The sequence below is a fragment of the Terrapene carolina genome, unplaced genomic scaffold, assembly GCF_002925995.2.
Source record: "Terrapene carolina triunguis isolate 2854851 unplaced genomic scaffold, T_m_triunguis-2.0 Scaffold53, whole genome shotgun sequence".
Lineage (NCBI taxonomy): Eukaryota > Metazoa > Chordata > Testudines > Emydidae > Terrapene > Terrapene triunguis.
In genome coordinates, this window is record NW_020664404.1 from 8,568,984 (window position 1) to 8,584,331 (window position 15,348).

The following is a 15,348-nucleotide window of genomic DNA, read 5'->3' on the forward strand; positions in this document are numbered from 1 at the left end:
AGGGTTTAGTCAAAGCTAGGAGCCTTACCTTCCTTCCAGTTCTATCTGATCCCACTAACCCCAGCACTGCACCCCCGCACCCATGGCAGAATCCTCAGTCCTGCCTCCCCTCTCCCGCCATGCCTTGCCCTAGGCATCATTCCCCAGCTCTGCACCTAACTGCACTATCCTGGAGGCCACAGTGGCTTTTACGCCCCAGCTCTGTCCCCTGCACCCCTTTCACCAGCCCAGCACAGACCTGCACTGCTATGCATCTGGGCATGCGCAAGGGGCTTTGCTCCCCAGCCCTGCTGCATCACATCGTGGGCTTCCCCACTTTCCTCTCCTGCACTGTCTGGGCCGGCCTTCCCCTCTGACTACAGCCCCTGCTCTTTCAGCTCACCACACACACAGGAAATGGGGCAACACCTCCCCAGCCCTGCTGTTCCCAAGCCCTGACTTGAGAGCTCTAGTTATCTTGTGTCCTGAGCAGGCAGAGCCGACCCGGCATTGCCCAGATGAAGCATTGATCTGCTCCCGTCACTGAAACCAGAGCCCTGTGTGGTGGGGCAGACTCCACGCTGCTGCCGCTTTAGGGAAGTAAAAGCAAGGGGGATCTCCAGGAGGAAGGGACTAATCCAGCACACCGCGCACCATGTCCCAGTGTGGGGCAGCTGAAGGCAACAAGGCACTTGCCTGCACTTCCCTTTCATCAACATTCCTAGAAAGGGGAGGGAGACTTGGGGATAGCGGCTGAACTGGCTCTCAGGCTGCCCTTCCACACTAGGGTCGACAACTATCTACTCCCACAAAACCGAACACCCTGGCCCCGCCCCTCCTCTGAGGCCCCATCCCTGCCCCTTCTTGCTCCACTCCCCCTGGCTGGGGCTGCAAGTTCTGGGGTGGGGCCAGAAATTAGGGGTTTGGGATGCAGGAGGCGGCTCTGGGCTGGGGGGTTCAGAGTATGGGCGGGGGCTCCAGGCTCAGGCTCCAGGCTGAGGCATGGGGTTGGGGTGTGGCAGGGGGTTATGGATACAGGCTCCGGGCAGCGCTTACCTCAAGCAGCTCCCAGAAGCAGCAGCATGTCTCTTCAGATCCTACGTGGAGGTGCGGCCAGGCGCCGTCCCCGCAGCTCCCATTGGCCGCTGTTCCCGCCCAATGGGAGCTGCAGAGCTGGCGCTTGGGGTGGGGGCAGCATGCGGAGCCTCCTAGCTGTCCCTATGTGTAGAAGCTGGAGGGGGGACAAGCCACTGCTTCCGGGGGCCGCGCAGAGCCACAGCAGGCCGGGAGCCTGCCTTAGCTCCGCTGTGCCACCGACCGGACTTTTAATGGCCCAGTCAGTGGTGCTGACCGGAGCCGTCAGGGTCCCTTTTCGACCGGGCATTCGAGTCAAAAACCAGACACAACTGTCTCCAAATTTCCTTCCTTAAATACAGCTGTAGGTTAGAAGAGCCTGCGCAACAGAGTGCCATTTCGGAGGGCTCCCGGGTGTTGCTAGTCAATAGCTCTCTCGGACTCTGGCAGAGCCCACGTGCACAGGTGCACTCTCTCGCGCGCACACAATTAACCCCTCAGGACTGCTCTGCACTGCAACCATTGGTTCGAGTGACTCCTCTCGAGCTGGCCTGGCTCCACCGCAAACACTCCAGCAGCACAGTGGCACTGGGGCAGCAGCTGCTGAGCTGTGCAGACTCAAGCTGTAGCCCGGAGCTGCATCCCCCCCACTGCTTCACTGGCTGAGCATCAGCAGCACTTGAGCTTCAAAGCAGACCCACTAACAAGCCAGCTAGCTCAAGCTGAAAGCACCACTGACTGCGGGCTAGAGAGGCGTGTGCCGATGAGGGTCAGGACAGGGCTGCACTTGAGTTCTATCGGGAGTGAACACTGCCGGGAAGAGAAGCCCCTAGTTACTGGATTGCCCAGTGCACAGAATTGAAGTGGGTTCCACGTCTTGGGGAGGCACAGGTGCAACGATAATGGCACCTTTGTTTTGGGGGAGCAGGACTCAGCACTGAGCCCCCCTCAGGCTCACGTTTTCCCCTCCCATTTCCATCACATTCCCCAGCTCCTGGGCGTTTCTGTGTCTGTTGTTGTTACTATGCAGTGGTTGATGACCGCATGGGCCCATAAGGTCTGTGCACAGGGGCCCCAGCCAATTGGGGAATCCCAGAAAAATGGGCACCCCAGCAGACAACCGTCATCTGCCACGGGGCAACCGGAACCTGGAGCCCCGGCAGAAGCCATGGGATGGGCAGGGGGAAGCCCTGGCACCCTGAGGGGCAGAAGCGCAGAGGGGGCAGGGAGCCCCCATGCCCAGAGTCCTGGCAGATGCCACGGGGCGGAAAGCCTCGAGCTCAGGCACTCCAGCTGCCATGGTGGCAGAAACTGTGGGTCTGAAGCCCCTAGTTCCCACCCCACCAGACAGTTTTTAATATCATGGGGCCAGTGCCAGGTCTCGGGGTTTCCACTGGAAAGTCGGATGGAAAAAGGGGCCTGACAGTGTCCGGACAGCACTGCTGACCGGACCCTAAAATCTCGGTTACTGGAGTAACCGAAATCAACCTCTCCACCCAGAGTGCCAGGAGAGCGGCAGCTTCCCAGCCTTTCTGGCTGAGAGATAGGCAGTGGCAGATTACTGCACAGGGTCCGTTCCCAGTGGGCCCCACAGGAGCACCAGCACTCTGGCCCTGCCCACTGCTCCTCCTCTTTCACGGGCCCCCGGTCAGGCTGTCAGACAGAGCCTGTAGAAGTATATTCCCCCTCACACCCTGCTGAGCTGGCCCCAGCCCCGCTGCTCGCCCGTCCTCAGCCCCTTTTTGGCAAAACTGGGTCTTTTTCCCCGCTTGCTCTTACTAACCAGTGATCAGTGGGCAAACAGCACGCGGGACAAAGGCCCAGTTTTGACAAAATTTAGGACAGCCGAGGCCAAAACAGGACGCATGGTCACCCTAGGCCAGGAGTCCCCAAACTTTTTCAGTTGCGCCCCCCTTCCTCCCCCGGGAGCAGAAGCTGGGGGTTACAGTGTGGGGCCAGGAGCTGCGGCCAGGAGCAGAGCCATGGCTGGGGCTTGGGGCAAAGCAGAGTTGGGTGGAGCTCCCTCCCCACCCCCCATGGGGGCTGACCTGGGCCCCAGCACCCTCCCCTGATGGTTCCTCCATGCCCCCCAGGGAGGCATGCCCCACAGTTTGGGGACCACTGTCCTAGGCTGTGGTAAGAGCCACCCAGGGAGCCTGGGCAGCTGTGGGGAGCCCTCAGCAGGGGATGTTGGTGCCCGAGAGCAGCCCATGTTCCTGCCCCCCTAGGGTGCACCGCCCAGGGTAGGTGGAGGATCCAGGGCTCCCCGGGGCAGCTCTTATTATGGCCCTGGCTTCCAGCCAGGCCTGGGGCCTTGGGGGAAGGGGAAGAGCAGTGGGCAGGCCCCATGGAGGGCAGGGGTGTGTGTGTGTGTGTGTGGAGTAAATGTTCTTTGTGGCCCAGGCCCCAGTAAATCTTAATCCACCTCTGGAGGTAAGTACCAGCACCGTGGAAAAGAGCGTCCCACCATTCCCTGATTTCCCCACCCAAGCCCCCACTCCAGGGACCACACTGCCACCCCCCAACCCTGCTGTGCCCTGAGTTGAGGAAGGTGCACTTATACAGTTCCCAAGTAGGTGTGACATTTGGAGGTTGACTCATGCCCCAAACCATGATGGTTCAAAGGCTTTTAGATATCCCCTCCACTGGGTTCTTAGAGACATAGGGATTCTTGGCACTCCACCAAGACGAATAGGGTAAAATTGTCACTCATCTCCAACATGTAGGAGAGTGGAGAATGGTTTGAAGATGCAACTGAGGATGTCATTACACCAATAAAACTAGGAAAATAAAAAATCCAAGAAACCCCCCCCCCATCCCTTTCTCTTTCTAATTACATCAGGACCATTTAACAGAAGTTTGTCTTTTCAAACAATCCCTGTTGCAATATGCAAATGACTTGCTGCGTGATTGGTCAGATGCCAACAGCGTCCATTAGAATTGACAGACAGTAAAAAATAAAATCTTAGCGCCACTGTATTTGCTTAAGAAACCCACAATATGGGTTCGGCCTTACTTAAGCGGGAGAGCTAAAAGAAAGCTGAAACGAGCAAAGGAGGTTAAAGAAGTCGCTTTGCCACAAAAGATACTGACAATAAATCGATACTTCAAGGAGAGAGAGAGAGAAAGGAGAAACAGTGGACGAAGACGACAAGGCTGGTTCGGCAGACACTCTTGCTGGCAATGGAGCCCTTGGCCTTCAAGAGGAGGAAAGTACAGATCTGGATCTGCGGGAGGAAGGCGAGCCAGGACTGAGTTATGCAGATGAGACAAATGCAATACAAGCAGATGAGTTTAGCCATGATCTTGCAATGTGGAATAACATTGATGAAAGTTGCAGGATTTTTTGGATTGCGATGCTTTCAGCTGCTTGTCAAAATATAAACATTAAACAATACTCTGCTTCTGCGCAGCTGATTGGAGGGAAGGCACATTTGCGGTCTGAAGACCTGGTCTCTTGTTGGCTGCACAATGGTGAATCTGTTACACAGCCCTGGCTTATTTATTCGCCATCTTCTGGAAACGGTTATTGCTTTGCCTGCAAACTTCTTTCAACCAAAACACATGCCTTTATTGAAGGATTCAGTGATTGGAAACACTCTGAACGTCTTTTTGAACATGAGAAAACTTGGAGCACCGAAATTGTATGCTGGCACCTGCAAACTCAGGATAACAATACTGCTCTGTTGCACTGGGGGAATCATTAATATCCATAAAATGCTCTAGTTCCTTGGATGGAGGGGCAAAGAAGTCAGTTATTACCAACAGCCCCATCCCTAAGGAGTTCCCAGCTAGTGCCTCAGCGACAAGCTGCCGCCACTCTCTGCAAGGGGGTGAAAAGCCTCTGGAAAGGGGAGTCAGCTCAGCAACCTACAATACCTTCCTGGTTAGTTTCCTTTTGTCAGAGAACTGAGAAATTCCTCCAACGATCCAGAGCCTCGGACACACAAGAACGGCGCTGTGGTTGAATTCCCAGAGCCCCCTGCTCTTTCATCTTTAACCCCTCTGCAGCAAGAGCCTGCTGGGCTCTCCCTCAATGAGTCCATCTCATCCCCACTATCCAGATAAAGAGACATCTTGGAAGAGAGGATGGAGCCCGGGCTAAAGCAGATCCCCCACCTCCTGTCCCCCAAATACTTCACGTTGCCTTTGCATGAGAAACAGGGCACCAGCCCATTGCTTTAATGCTGACAGAGTATAAACAGCTGATGTTGGCACAAGCCACTCAGGGTCTGGAAAGATCTAGGGGAGTTGGCATAGAGCTGGTCCAATGTCTCAGTGGGCATTCCTGCTACCGAAGGCATGTAGCCCAGAGTTGAATACAGAGACGGAAAGCTGCTCTCCCCAGCAAAGCCCTTCAATTAAAGACTGGCCAGAAAGTCCAGCACCTGCTGGAGAGTGGGGCGTATGTGTGTTTAAACAATTAACTCATTTTCCTCCCACTGAAAAGAGTTAACAGGGCACCTCCTGCTGGCTTGCAAACATAAGAGCATCATGGAAGAAAAGCCTTCCTCCAAAGGAGAGGAGGCTGGGGAGTAAATAGGATGAGAAATGAAGAATCAGAAAAGAACAGGCCCACTAAAATAGTTAAATCCCGCAGGCCGAGAGGTACAACAGATTCCAGTCAGTCATGATGTTCCGATGGTGAGATCACAGTCGTTTGAGATGGGCAAGGATCGCCACTATGGGTAATAGCAGACTTGAGCTTAGTCAAAAGGCTGAGAATAGGCTCTGTGCTACCAGCAGTCCCCTTCCACGGCACACAGACAGTGCAGGTAAGTTAAACCTTAAGGCTGCAGTGAGCAGTGGGGGTGCACATGATGAGGACAGCAGGTGGACGCAGGGGTTGGTCCACACCGAACGTAATGCAGGACTGGGGCCTTTGTTTCTAATATGCAAGCAGACATTGTCAGATCCAATCTGATCCCCCAAAATTAGATTTGGTTAAAAAAAAAAAAAAAGTTTCACAAAACTTCAGACCAACAGAACTATTCCCAGGATTCCCCCCTCCTCCATTTTTAAATTTCAGTGGAGATAGTTAAATAAATTCATTAAGTGAACAGTCCTCCGCCAGGTTTTCAAAGTGTTCATTGCAGCCGGGTCAGAAGAAACTGACTAGGAAAGTGACTAGTCGGTTATCATGATTCATTTACGTTTTTTGGGGCAGGGACTGTATTTTTGTTCGGTCTGTACAGCGCCGTGCGCTCCTGATCCATGACTGGGGCTCCCAGGAGTTACCACAATGCAAATAACAACACTGAAAAATGCAAAGAGGAAGCAACAGCGTAACTAGTGACACAAGCTGGATTTTTACAGTCCTCTGAGTGAGATTTAACAATCGCTGGTGATCTTGGTAACACAGGGAGGGACAAGAACTTGGCTTGGTCTCTGCTAGTGGAATTTCTCCTATTTCATTGAGTAAATTCTAGCCCATCTTCCCTCAAAACAGTACATTTGCTTCTATACTACACAGGCAAGGAGGGTCAATAGCTCATGTCATCAAGCCCAGACGTTAAATCCTAGACCAGGGCTCTCAATCTGGGAGTTACAAACGTGCTGAGGGGTTCTGACCACCCTGCCTTTCTCTGCTAAATGGTTGGGGGTTGCTGGGTAGATCCCAGTTAGATGTGGGAGGTCCCAGAATGGGAAAGTCTGAGAACCAATGCCCTAGATCTCACTGAAAATGGCCCTTGCAATGAGATCTGAATGACATGCGTTCAGCTGCTAAGAGGCTGGTGGCCTTTGTACCCAATGCACATACAATGCCATAAGGAGAAACAGCAGCTGCCTACGAACGATCCTTTCAAAGTGCGCTGTAGCCTGAGACACACTGCCACAGCCCCACCTCGTCACATGCCTTGCTGACCCAGAGAGCTCCCACCAACCAGCTAACATCCACAAGGGTCATCACAAAGTACGTGCACACCCCACTCACCTCCCCGGCTCCTGCTTGCTGAGTGGTCTTCGCCCTGTGATCCTCCTTCTCAAAGTATAAGCTTTCATCACCCACACGCTGCACTGCTCCTGCTGCTCTGAGCCCGGTCCGTCCTTCGGTTGCAGATAAATATTTAACACGCAGACTGTGACAGAATCAACAACGCTCGACTGTTTCCTGCTTGCTAGATGGCAGGGTGCTAGCCAGACAGCTCTACGAGCATGCAGGCATGGCCTGATTGATTAGATATTATTCCCTTCCAGCAGGGAAAGCCGGGTGCACAGAGCTCACGTCTCTTACAGCACTCACTCACCTGGCATTGCATTCACAACATTAGGCTTTAGCTTTCATCCAAGGATTTCAAAACGCTTTGCGGGGGTCTCTAACCTAAACCAATGATGCTACCACCAATTTACAGAGAGGCTGTGGCTTCCCCAAGGAGGGAGAACTGGGAATAGAACCCAGAAGTTCTGACTCCCAGCGGGGGGCAGCTTTAAAGCTTACGCTGGATAGGCAGCTGCCGTGGGTGGGTGTCTGGGGGAATTTTGATGGTGCAAAGGAGATCTCCAACGAGAACACCAAGTTCCAGGGAAACGTCCGCTCAATGTGCAGCAGTAGCCAAAAAAGCGACCAATGTTAGGAGCCATCAGAAAAGGGGTGGATAATAAGACAGTAACTATCATCTTGCCTCTATATCAATCTATGGAATGCCCACACCTTGAATATTGTGGGCAGTTCTGGTCGCCCCCTCTCAAAAAAGATATATTGGAATTGGAAAAAGTTCAGAGAAGGGCAACAAAAATGATTAGGGGTATGGAATGGCTTCCGTATGAGGAGAAATTAAAAAGACTGGGACTTTTCAGCTTGGAAAAGAGACAACTACCAGGGCGGGGGATATGAGAGAAGTCTATAAAATTATGACTGGTGTGGAGAAAGTAAACAAGGAAGTGTTATTTGCTCCTTCTCAAAACACAAGAACCAGGGGTCACCCAATGAAATTAATAGGCAGCAGGTTTAAAACAAACATAAGGATGTACTTCACACTATACTAAGTCAACCTGTGGAACCCGTTGCCAGGGGATGTTGTGAAGGCCAAAACTGTAAATGGGTTAAAAAAAGAACTAGGTAAGTTCATGGAGGATCGGTGCATTAATGGCTATTAGCCAAGATGGTCAGGGATGCAACCCCATGCTCTGGGTGTCCCTACACCTCTGACTGCCAGAAGCTGGGAGTGATGACGGGATGGATGGGTCACTCAATGAGTGCCTCTTCTGTTATTCCCTCTGGGGCACCTGGCATTGGCCACTATCAGAATACAGGATACCGGGCTAAATGGACCATTGGTCTGACCCACCATGGCCATTCTTACGTTTGTAGGCTGCTCAGAAAAATAAGTTCCCAATCCTAGTGAGGAGGAGAAAACAGACAAGACCAGAGGAAGTGCCAGACGAAATCTGAGCAGGGGCCCATCTAGCCTGGTATCCTGGCTCTGACATGACCAGTACTGGCTGTTTCAAGAGCTAGGTGCAGGAAGTCCCCTAGTGGCTAATTAGGCAATAACCTACCCATGACTGGGCTTCCTTCCGGACCTCCATGAGTCAGTGCCCTGAAGCAGGTGGAGCTTTTATCCCTTCTCATTATTTATTCTGTCCACCATAACTGAATGATTTGGGGGCGGGTGTGGAGGAAAATGGGGGAAAGTGAGTGAGAGATGGGCAGGCCGAGGGGATAGAGGCAGTGAGCCAGCGGAGGGAAAACACTATTAGGGACTGGGGCACTGGAGAAGAGATGAGGATCCAGTCTGTTTTAAAATAGCCATAACAACGCTAATGCCCTAAGGAAAGAGAAAATAATACCTGAAATGTAGCAATATAGGCACATAGTGTGTTCAGCACCTTCTAGCGGTAGTCACAATTATAATACAGTACTTCCAACTTCAGGAAAGTGCCTGCTGGATTACCCTAGCAGGGAACTGGGTATGGCTGGTTGGAACATGAAAGGAAATCCTGGGGGATGCACAGCAGCGCAGCCAGGTTTCTACAGCTGAGATGCTGCTTATTACACTAGTCAAAATGGTCTTCTACATCGTGCTCCCCTGCTTAGCACATGTCCACACAACAAGTGACAGCTGCAGCTGGCTACAGTGCAGACACTTCCTGCAGTCATGGATGGGGTGTTTCCAGCACTGTAGTAAATCCACCTCTCTGAGAGGGGGGAAGAATCCTTCCATCAACCTACCTGAGCCCACACTCGGGCGTGAGGTCAACTTAATTACTTTACCTGGGGCGTGACATTTTTCACAGTCGTCAGCCATATAGCTAAGCTGACCTAAGTTTTAACTGTAGACCAGGCCTTAGATTGTATGCCCCTGAGGTCCCAGTCACTGGTTGGAGGCCTTTGTTTACTAATGCTATACTCGTGAATAGTAATAATAAAGAAAAATAAATTGTACCTGCATCAGCTCTGGCTCAGATTTTCTACTGTGATGGGGGATATAGAGGAACCTGCAGGGAGAGAGATTTCATGCTACCCTTTGACTCTGCTTCTGCCCAGGTCCTCCTGCCTGGGCTAGGATATGGGACCTCCTCCTGCTATCGCTGAAGTCTATGCAAGTTTTGCTATCTATAGTTCAGGACCATTGGCTTAGTGCCTGCAGTCAGTCACTGGCCTCCTATTTCACACTGAAAGCATCATAGAAGAGAGAGATGGGGAAGGACAGATGAGGTTACACCTTGTCTATGGAACCACAGGCCAATGCAGTATGGTTCCCTATGGTATACTCTCCAGGGCTCTGTCCAGCTTGATTTTCCATAACTCAAGCAGAAAGCTCTCGCAGGGGACTGTGGTCCAGGAAGCGGCTGCACTAGGCATTCATGTATAAGCAGGCAGCGTGGCTTACCATTGGCTACTTTCCCGTGGCTAACCCCGTGTTTTACCCTAGGAAAACAAGTCAACCCCTGGATGGCCTAGCATACCCCAATGGGCAGAATGAACAAGAGTGCAAGCAGGGGGCTAGGGCTGCTTGTTGATATCTCACCTGTACTGGTACCTGCCTAACAGAACTTATGTACAAGCTGCAGGCTCAGAACACCACTGGTCCTGCAGGGAGGTGTTCTTCCTTTGGTATTTAAAGATGAACTCACCATTATTCAATGGAATCGATGCAGCAGAAGTATTTTAAGACACCAGGATGGGCAAGCGCTGAACAGCACATGTTAAACTAGGGCCGGGCAAGCCATCTAGCTATGGGTATATGTTGTTGAACTGAAGGTAACTGACTAGATTTCACAAAGGGTATGTCTACACTACAGGATTAATCCGAATTTAGATAATTCGAATTTGGGAAACAGGTTGTATAAATTCGATTGTGCGCGGCCACACTAAGCACATTAATTCGGTTTTTAACCACATTAATTCGGTGGTGTGCGGCCACACTACCCCATTACTTTAACCACAGTAATTCGGTGGTGTGCGGCCACACTAACCCTAATTCGAATTAACAAAATCGATTTAGGCACTACTCCGCTCGTTGAGGTGGAGTACAGAAATCGATTTTAAGTGCCCTTTAATTCGAATTAACTGGCTCTGTAGTGTGGACGGGTGAAGGGTTAATTCGGATTAACGCAGCTAAATCCGAATTAAAGTCGTAGTGTAGACCAGGCCAAAGTGAAAGGAAAGCTGATAAGAAAGCAGCAGTGACCATACAAGCCTATCAAGCACGCCACAGCTGGGCCCTGCATCGCTTGTTTGGCTTAGCACTCCCCTTGGTCTTAGTGCTCATATCCTTCCAAGGACTTACCCACAGCAGGCTCAGGCAGCAGGACCTGAGACCAGACCCAACTGACCTGGCTCCCCTCTCCGTTGAGAGGGAACACATTTCAAAAGCCGCACTCCATCGCTGCCCCCATCAGATCAGCAAGCAATTGGCGGCACCCACTCAGCTGCCTCCAGGAAGGGCACAAGTGACAGCCACTGCTGCTGCCCTCTAGCAGCTGGCTTTGTGTGCTCCTTTGTGCCTGGCCTAGGTTAATGTTGACAGAGTCCCCGCGAGCCCAGAGGGGCAGCCGTGTATCTATTTGCAGCGCCTTTGCACGATGGCCCACTTGTGCAAGGAAGGCATACGCTCCAGCAGTCAGCGAGGGCTTTCCATACCACCCAGGATCAGGTCCACCCCATGCACAGGATGACCTGTGCTGCTTAGATAAAAAGTGTTGCAAAGGGAGAAAAGACAAATGCAGGATGTCAGGACTCCTGGGTTCTATTGCCAGCCCTGGCACTAATTTGCTATGTAACCTTGGACAAGTTACTGAACGCTTATGAGTCTCTGATTCCCACCTGCAAAATGGGCACACTGAGAGGCTGAATGTATCACAATTGGTGAAGTGCTTGGAGATCCCAAAATGGAAGACATTAGAGGACAGGGCCTGTGGGTATATGGTATAGCTCTTCTGGCAGCTCTGCCTGCAGCAGGGTCATTTTTGGAACAGAAATACAGTGGAACAGCAGGAGATAAGTAGAACATGTTTTGTTGTGGTGTGTTGTTAAGGCATCAGCTACAGCTTCTAATCGCCTCTGCTCAGACCTGCCACAGCCCCAAGGGGGTTCTGGTAAGTGACCACAAAGAGCAGCATGGGACTGGTCATGTTTGCAAAGCCACCATTCAGAATTTAGCCGGGGATGTGGGAAATAGGATTCTAAAGAGAAACAGCAGGCGTAACTCCGGCAGGTAGAACTCAATCTCCATTCAAAGATCTAGGCCAGCAAGAGAACCAGATAGCTGAATGTTTGTTTAACCTCTGAAAAGCCCATAGAAAGACACAGTACACTAGCAGGAACAAGCTATAGAATGAAGTTAATCCCTGCTGAGGGAGTCACTCACAGAACAGGGCTCCATCCCCTACAGCAAATTTGGGAGACATTTGCACATATTTCAAGGGGTGGCGATAAATGGACAGCAATGATTGTCTAAAACGTAGGCGCCTGACTCACGCAGAGATCGTTTTAAACAGTGAGAACAGCATAGTAATAAGGTGCAGTAAGGCTCGGAGCTTTCTCTTGGTATTTACACGGCTCTTGTCACTACAGCATCTGTAGCACTACAGGAGAGGGGCAGATGGGCCCTAAAAGGCAGTTGGCACAGCTCTAGACACAATCATTGTTTACAGTAATAAAGCAGGAACTAAGACCAGCAGTGTTTTCTAACTGCTGTGCAAGGTCAGAGTCATGTTATACACATTACCTAATCCTCCTTCAGTCCTCCTTGGTGAACTTTCCCCTCCTCCACGGGTATTTCAATCCTAGGTTAACCTAGTTTTAATGTGTCTTTGTAACTCACATGTCACGTGACTCGTAAGAACTTTACCCTCCCTGTAAAACTTGAACTGGGAGGGATTTCAATTGCTGCTCTGTAATGCCAATGAGAGGGGGCGGGGGGAAGAACTGCTGCTCTATAGCAGGGAAGTGGTGGGGGTTTTAAAGGAGGAATCGTAAAACATGGGCACCATATAAAATGTTTATCAGCCAAGCTTTGGAAGCTTACTGGGTGTTTACATGCCACTCAGCTTTACAAAAGAAAGCCGGGCCTAGCAGATCGGGCACCAGACAGGCTGTCTGGAGACCTGGGTTCTATTTCCTGCTCAACCACTCACTTGTGTGTGGCCTTGGGCAAAACCCTTCCCCGTCCCACGCTATGCCTATCTTGTCTGGGGAGACTGAAAGCTCTTGAGGGCAGGGATTGTCCCAACCTGAGTGTGTACAGCGCTTAGCACATAGGTGCCCTGGTCTCAGGTGAAGATTTGAGGCCCTCCTAGAATATAACTTAATAGTAAGACCATTGTGAACCTGCGACATCTTACTAGATGGCCACAGTTCAGAAAATGGAAATTATCTCTGCACAGACATGACCAGGGAATTGAAAAAAAAAAAAAAAAAAAAAGAAGAAGACGCACAAGAGGTAAGAGTCCTTAGCCGAGATCCATTTAGATCCTTGCACTTGACTTGGGAGAAATGTCTCTCCTGCCAGCTTGTGCTAAACAGTAGCTGGGGCGGAGGGGGGGAAAAGAGAGACAGTGGAGGAGGCCGGATGCAAGTGACTGATCAGTAAAATAAACCCTATTCAGTTTTGAATGTTAAAAGTAAAGCAACACCAACATCTCAGCACCTGACCAGAGATTTTCTGCAAGAGCAACAGCGCCCTCTGCTGGTGTAATGGCAGCATGAGCAGTGAACACAGCAAATCCAGGCAGTACTAGGGAATCAGGCACTGGCTTATAGAGTTTTCAGTAGAGGGGGTGTGAAAGACTAGCTACCTCCAAGTACAATTTAAAAATGAAGCCCATTTCAAACCATAAGGCTTCCCAATGAAAGCCCTGGGACTGTAAAAGATGACACTATTTACCGAATAGCGGGAGCGCGGGTGCAGGGGGACCGGCTAGCGGGGGAGGGAGTGGGGGGAGAGAGAGAAGGGGGGCGGCCACGGCTACAGCGGGGCGCTGCCACGCGGCCCCTCCCGCCGCGCCGCCTGCCCCCTGCCGGGAGGGCTCCACTCCGGTCGGCAGGGAGGGAAGGACGAGGACTGCCCTGCTGGGCTTGCTGCGGGGCGCTCCTGTCCTCCGCGCCGCCGGCCCCTACAGGGCGGCCGGAGCGGGAGGAAAAAAAAAAAAAAGCAGCTGTGCCACCCTAGGATTGGGCGGAATGCCGCCTCGTTCAATCTGCCGCCCCAAGCACCAGCTTGCTCGGCTGGTGCCTGGAGCCGGCCCTGGGGACAACTCACGGGCATTTGCTGGAATAGTATCACCCACTGCTCTACTGCCTTTCAGACAAGGATCAGAGCACCTTACAACTATAATTAACCTTCAACCTACCTGGGGAGGGAGGTGAAATATAGGAATATGAGCAACCTCTAGCCTGCAATGCAGCAGCTGTAGTGAATGCACTATACCAGTTTAAGGTAGGAAGGGAAGAAGTGCCCATCTGAAACAAAAGACGGAATTTAGCCAGGCAGAGTACAGTTACCTGAATTGGAGTTTCACTGTGTTTAAACACCCACATCTTTAAACACTATGATTATTCAGCCCCTCTTACGCAGAAGACTCCGTCCTAGACCACAGCTCCATGAGCCATGCTAAGAGGAGCACACCTACTGGATCCAGGGAACCACAGAGGTACTCTGAAGCCATGGTGATAAGTGTGGTATTAACACACCTAAATAAAACAGAACTTCCTGCATCACCAACCTGCTTCTTGGAAGTCTCCCATCAAGTCCTGACTCAGCCCAGCCAGGCTTAGCTGCAGGAGGCAGTGTGGCCCAATGCATCAGGCAATGGACTGAGTCAGGAGACCTGGGTTCTATTCCTGGCTTGGCCAGGTGACTTGGATAAATTACTTCCCCTCTTTGGGTCTGAATCCCCATCTGTCAAATACAGATGTACGGGGTGTGAGATCTCTGGCCAAAGTGTTATACATAAGAGGTAGCAGTGTTAACATGTGAGATCACCGCAACAGTGGTGTGGCTGGAGGTCATGTGATATGGAAAGGGAATTCCTACCCCGAAAATACCATTCTGAGGAACAAACCCTTGAGCAAACACAGGCAGGATTTTCCTCTCCAAGCCTTATATGCTAATGACTAGAAACCCACTGATCCTCAGATGCACCACAGTGAATCGGATTTGAATAAAGACACCAAAGCCAAATGACTGTCATTTAATTTTTAACTTTTTTTTTTTTTTTTTTTTAAAGATGACTTCCAATTTACATTAAGACAGTTCTAACAAATTCATTCCTTGTTCACAAAAAAGAGAAATTATATTAAATAATTTCTGCCAATAAATAACATTTTTCACCATTTTTCTTTAAACATAACTAAAAAAAAGCAAGAAAAAAGGAGGCAGTCTCCAGGCAACGGGCATACGCTCCTTCAGCGGCGAGAACCTAAGTCATCATCACCATATCCAACACATGTTCTTAGGGGCTTTACGGTCCTTTGGGTCTGAGGCAGACAAGCCTCTGAGCTGCTCCGTTACAAGAATCTAGCTAGGTAAGATTTACCCGAGTGTGGTGGTGTGCCAAGAAAGGCCCTTAAAAATAGGTGTGCGGGATGGCATCACAGTAAAAGGTTCTCCCAAAACAAGGTAAATGCACCTTTGTTCCCAATGCTAAAATATCCCATTGCTGACTCCCTCCTTGTTACATGCACCTTGCTATAACATGCAAAAATAAGACAGGCTGCTAGGGACAGCCTTGTGGAGAAAGGAGTGCAGTGGCACTGCCCTTAATAGTCTGGAGTTCCATGGACTGATTGTACTCCTTGGCTTTTGTGTTTATTCTTTTTTTTTTTCCCCCTCTTTTTTTTTTTTTTTC

At 50.8% G+C, this 15,348-nt stretch overlaps 1 protein-coding gene across 3 annotated transcripts in view; it reads right to left on the bottom strand.

Annotated features, from left to right (window-relative positions):
- SORBS3 (sorbin and SH3 domain containing 3) overlaps nucleotides 1-7,108 on the bottom strand; it is a 39,898-nt gene extending 32,790 nt beyond the window's left edge. For all 3 annotated transcript variants that reach the window (XM_026657934.2, XM_026657933.2, XM_024197249.3), the window contains exon 1: nucleotides 6,989-7,108. The gene's annotated coding sequence lies outside the window, so the exon portion shown is untranslated. The remainder of the gene's footprint in view (nucleotides 1-6,988) is intronic.
- Between the last annotated feature and the right edge of the window lie 8,240 nt (nucleotides 7,109-15,348).